The following is a 4,561-nucleotide window of genomic DNA, read 5'->3' as shown; positions in this document are numbered from 1 at the left end:
AATAAACACGCAAACTCGAGTGGTGTTGCCCTAACTTCGAGGAAAAATTTGATTACAAAAAAACAAGATCAAAAGGCGGCAATAATACCAATTCCGATCGATCGACTCCGAAAAACTACAAACACTACAAAAAAAAAAATACTTGATTAGTGGTTGCACCAAATCGAAGTGACCCCGCTCTGATACCAATTGTTGGATCGAAAAGCGCTAGAGGGGGGGGGGGTGAATAGTGCTCGTGGCTTTCACTTTTCATTTAGGAAAACTTAACGAGTAAATGCAACAGAAATAAGAACAAACAACCAAACACCAAGATTTACTTGGTTCGAAACCTGGGGCGACTCCTACTCCAAGGCCCACGCTCATTGAGCATTTACTTTGAGCAACAACTATAATCTCGCAAAAGGTTACAAATGAATATTATAATTAATCTGTACTGAAAATTATACTGACACAAGCGAATCGTAAAACTGAAGCTTCTGGTCATCGGTGTCTTGTTATAGCTCAGCCGGATCGTCTGGTTAGCAGTGCGTTGAAGAAAGATTGCTTAGAAAGTGTTGTCTTGAGCTGCTGGTCAAGACTGGCTTATATAAGCCGTTGAGGGCGCCTTCAAGGCCCTTGAGGGTGCCTCCGAAGGCCCGAATCCACAGTGTGCATAAGATCCGCAACTCCCGCAGCTTATCCTCTTGAGGGCACCTCCAATGCCTTTGAGGGTGCCTCCAAGGCCGTCCGAGGTGCCTCCAACTCCTTTGGAGGGCGCCTCCAGCTCCGTTGCGTAGACTCCTCAGCCCTTGCACCCGAGGCGCCTCCAAGCTCCATGGAGGGTACCTCGGGTACTGTTCATCCAAGGCAAAACTTGCTCTTTTGTCTCTGCAAGATATGTTAGTTCCAAAATACCAAGCATACCCTGTAACACAAAGTTAGCACATAATAATAACATAAACATAAATGTCTGAGTCAATGGGCTGTCTAATTCTGACTTCGAATTTCCATCCGAAAACCCTAAGTTGAACCGACACCTACTGTTCCCTCAGCGGGGAACGCGTCCTCACCTACTCCACTCAGGAGAGTATACTTATTGCCAGTTCGATCCTCCAGGTCGACTAGGCTTTTGCTCAGCGCCCGAGTCTTCAGGTCTTTCCATTGGACGTCTGCTCCACGACCCGCCCAGACTTTCCACCCGATCCGTCACGCCGAGATTTTCACCTAGAGATTCTGACTCTAGGACTTTTGCCTGAAGACCTCGACCCGCCAAGGCTTTCCGCATAGGGTTACCCCTATGACCTAGGGTTACCACCCCTAGGGTTTTCTGCTTGCCTAACCGTAGCTAGGACTTTTTCCTAAGATACCTTAGGACTTTTCCTGCAAACTCATTCAAACACATTAGATCATAAATAACGTTAACTTTGAATCATTTTCCATTATCAAAACTCAGGTTCGATCTTTGGATGCTTCTCGCACCAACATAACCTAGTTTGCAGGAAGCGAATTGGACATGTTTGGCTCGGATAAACAGTGTCCGAGGCACCTCTGGGACTGTTGGAGGCGTCTTAGGTGCCTTGGCTACAGCTGCACAGGAAGCAGGGCTGAAGGCACCTTCCAAGTATGCTGAAGGCGCCTTGGACAGCTAATGGAAGGCGCCTTCCAAGGACACTGAAGGCACCTTCGGGTGGATAAGCAGCACATGCAGTGGGAGTTATCGACACCGATCGGCAGGGGATAAGAATCCCTGCTGGAGGCTCCTTCCATGGAGGCTGAAGGTGCCTTTAGCAGGCTATTTAAGCCAGTCTCAAGCAGATGCACATATACAACAAAAAAATTATGATCCTTCTTCTGTGCGCTGCTCCAAAAATGATCTGAAGAAGCCGTAACACTGCTCCGACAACCTGAAGCTCAGATTTTCTCATTCTTAGTTATTAGTTTACTTTTTCTCCACTTAAATTATATATCTGTTGTAATTTGTAAAGATTTTATGATTGATTAGTGATTGTCCAATGAAAGCGGTCAACGATCATGGACCTTGGTGTAGGAGTCGACACAGGCTGTGAACCAAGTAAAAGAAATAGTGTTGGCATGGCCAGAAGCTAGAGAAAGCTTTGACTGTGCCAAATGGTACACCAGGTGCCCAGAGCCAGAACTTGCTTGGCTTTGGCTATGCTAAATGACATGGCCAGATAGCTAGAGGGTGGCCTGCTTGTGCCAAATGTCACGGGTCATGTCCCAAGGCACGACTACCCCATGCCCTCACCTTTATATAAGGGGCACTTTATCCCCTTGCATGAGGAGGAAGATCCAAGGTGAGAAGGGACCATCTAGGTCAGATCCTTGCACCCGAAGGCCTCATCTGGGTGATTTGATGCCGTCCTACTTCTCATCTTCATCGGCACTCCAAGATCTACATCCAAGGGCTTCACTTGACTTCAAGGATAAATTTCTTCTCCCCTTCCTTAGGGTTCTTGAAATTCTTATGGATTTGAGTTCTTGGATTGTAGTTCTTCCAATTATGGAGTAGATTTCTATTATTCTTAGACGTAGGAAGTAATTGTAATGTGTGGATGTTGTAAACTCTATTAAATTAGCAATTTCCTTATTTGATGAAGTTTGTATGATACTTGTTCTATTTGATGAAATGCTTACAAGTAGAATTTCCTTATGAACATGAATTTATCTATCTAGATTGCATTTCTGTATGTGTAAATCTAAATTCTGAGCTAGATACATTGTTGTGTGTCTATATCTAGGTATGAACCTGAATTTTCATTGAATAGATGCATAAATTGTTGCCTCTTTTGGGTGTACATTCTGATATAGTTCGGCATGACCTTAGGATACTTGTTTAACTTTGAGTATCTAAGATAACTATCCTTCTATATAGAATGTAACCTCCAAAGGGAGAACAATTCTATGTATGGATAAATCTATCACTTAGCCTAATGGGCTTTCCCTAATCATATGCTACGCAAGTGACCAACATAATCTAGAGACGTACACCCGGGGGAGGCCTTGTGACAGGAGGTACTCTACTGAAAATCTGGACTCTCTAATTTACTTCTTCACTTGATGGCATACTTGGTTATTGGCAGGGGAAGTACTCTGATACACCGTCGCGGGGTGGTATTAGGTAGTAATTTAGATTGTCCTATAAACATACAAGCGGAGAACTAGGAATGGACGAATTCATAGCACAACATTCACCATTACAATGAAACTAATGGCCTAGAACATCTTCTGAATTAAGGACTTCCTCAGTTATCTTTCCTTTCTTTTATTTTTCAGGTATTAGTTGAAAACCCAAAACAAACGATTATCAATTATGTCTAATTAAATTCACCATGTAAAGCCAATTAGCATTTAATTCTTAGTCCTCGTGGGATCAACTTATATAAATTTTATTACTTGACGATGATCGTGCACTTGCGATAACACATCAAGTTTTTAGCGTCGTTGTCAGGGACTGAGTGTTTAAATCTAGTTAGTTTATATTAGAGTTTGTCTAGATAGTTCTTCAATTCTTTAATTCCTTAATTTTTTATTCTTTATTCTTTATTCTTTATCTTTCATTATTTTTTTATTTATAATTTTTATTTTTTTACCTTTCTTTCTTGCAATTTAAATTGAAGTTCAGTTTTTTCCTTTCCTTTATTTTTGTATTTTTTTCTTGCTCTCAATTTTGCATTTTTTTTAGATATCCATGAGCATTAATATATCAAGCAAGCCTTTGAGAGAATTTTCTGCACCAATTTTTGTAAGAATTTTATCTCCCATTGTACAATCTCATATCGAAGCAAAAAGTTTTCAATTAAATCCAAAGTTAATCACTATGATACAAGATCACAAATTTGGAGGAGAAATATCAGAAAACCCATACTTGCACTTTGAAGAATTTCTTGAATATTGTAATATAGTGAACTGTGAGGGTGTCTCAGCGGATTCCATTCGATTGATAGCATTTCCTTTTAGTATCAAGGATAGGGCAAATACTTGGTTTTATTCTCTCCATCCTCAAAGCATCACAAATTGAGAACAATTAGAGTAGCAATTTCTAAATCATTTTTTCCTTCAAAGAAGAACAACTTATATGAGGAATTTCATTACAAGTTTTGCTCAGGTAGATGAAGAATCGCTATTTGAAGCTTGGGAGGGATTCAAAAGTTTATTAAGACAGTATCCTCATCATGGTTTAGAAAGGTGGCTATAATTGCACATATTCTACATGGGGATTTCTTTTTCAGATAAATTATTATTGGATTCATCTGCTGGAGGTTCTTTTATGAATAAAAGTGTGGATGAATCATATTGATCAAGTGGCATTGAACCTCTAAAAGTGGTCAGATAAAAGTTGGATGGATTTTCCTTCGATAATTCTAGAAGTGCAAGCCATGAAGGCAAAAGAATCTGTCATACAAAATGTAATTCAACCATCCAAGGATTTTAAAAATCACAAGTCACAGAGAAGGGTTCAAATAGTTGGAGGCAAATATTGATAGTATAGTTTCAAAATAGTTCAAACATGCCCCCCCTCCTACACATACAAGGTCTAGTAAATAGTGTAATGATATTAAGT

General features: G+C 40.4%; 1 non-coding gene across 1 annotated transcript; it reads right to left on the bottom strand.

Moving 5' to 3' along the window:
• Positions 1-4,073: 4,073 nt before the first annotated feature.
• On the bottom strand, positions 4,074-4,179 carry LOC121988092. Its single transcript, XR_006113852.1, has one exon. It is a non-coding gene; the product is annotated as a small nucleolar RNA R71 (small nucleolar RNA).
• Between the last annotated feature and the right edge of the window lie 382 nt (positions 4,180-4,561).

The sequence above is a fragment of the Zingiber officinale genome, chromosome 5B, assembly GCF_018446385.1.
Source record: "Zingiber officinale cultivar Zhangliang chromosome 5B, Zo_v1.1, whole genome shotgun sequence".
NCBI classification, from domain to species: Eukaryota; Viridiplantae; Streptophyta; class Magnoliopsida; order Zingiberales; family Zingiberaceae; genus Zingiber; species Zingiber officinale.
Note: the sequence above shows the minus strand (reverse complement) of the source record. Positions and strands in the feature narration are given on the sequence as shown.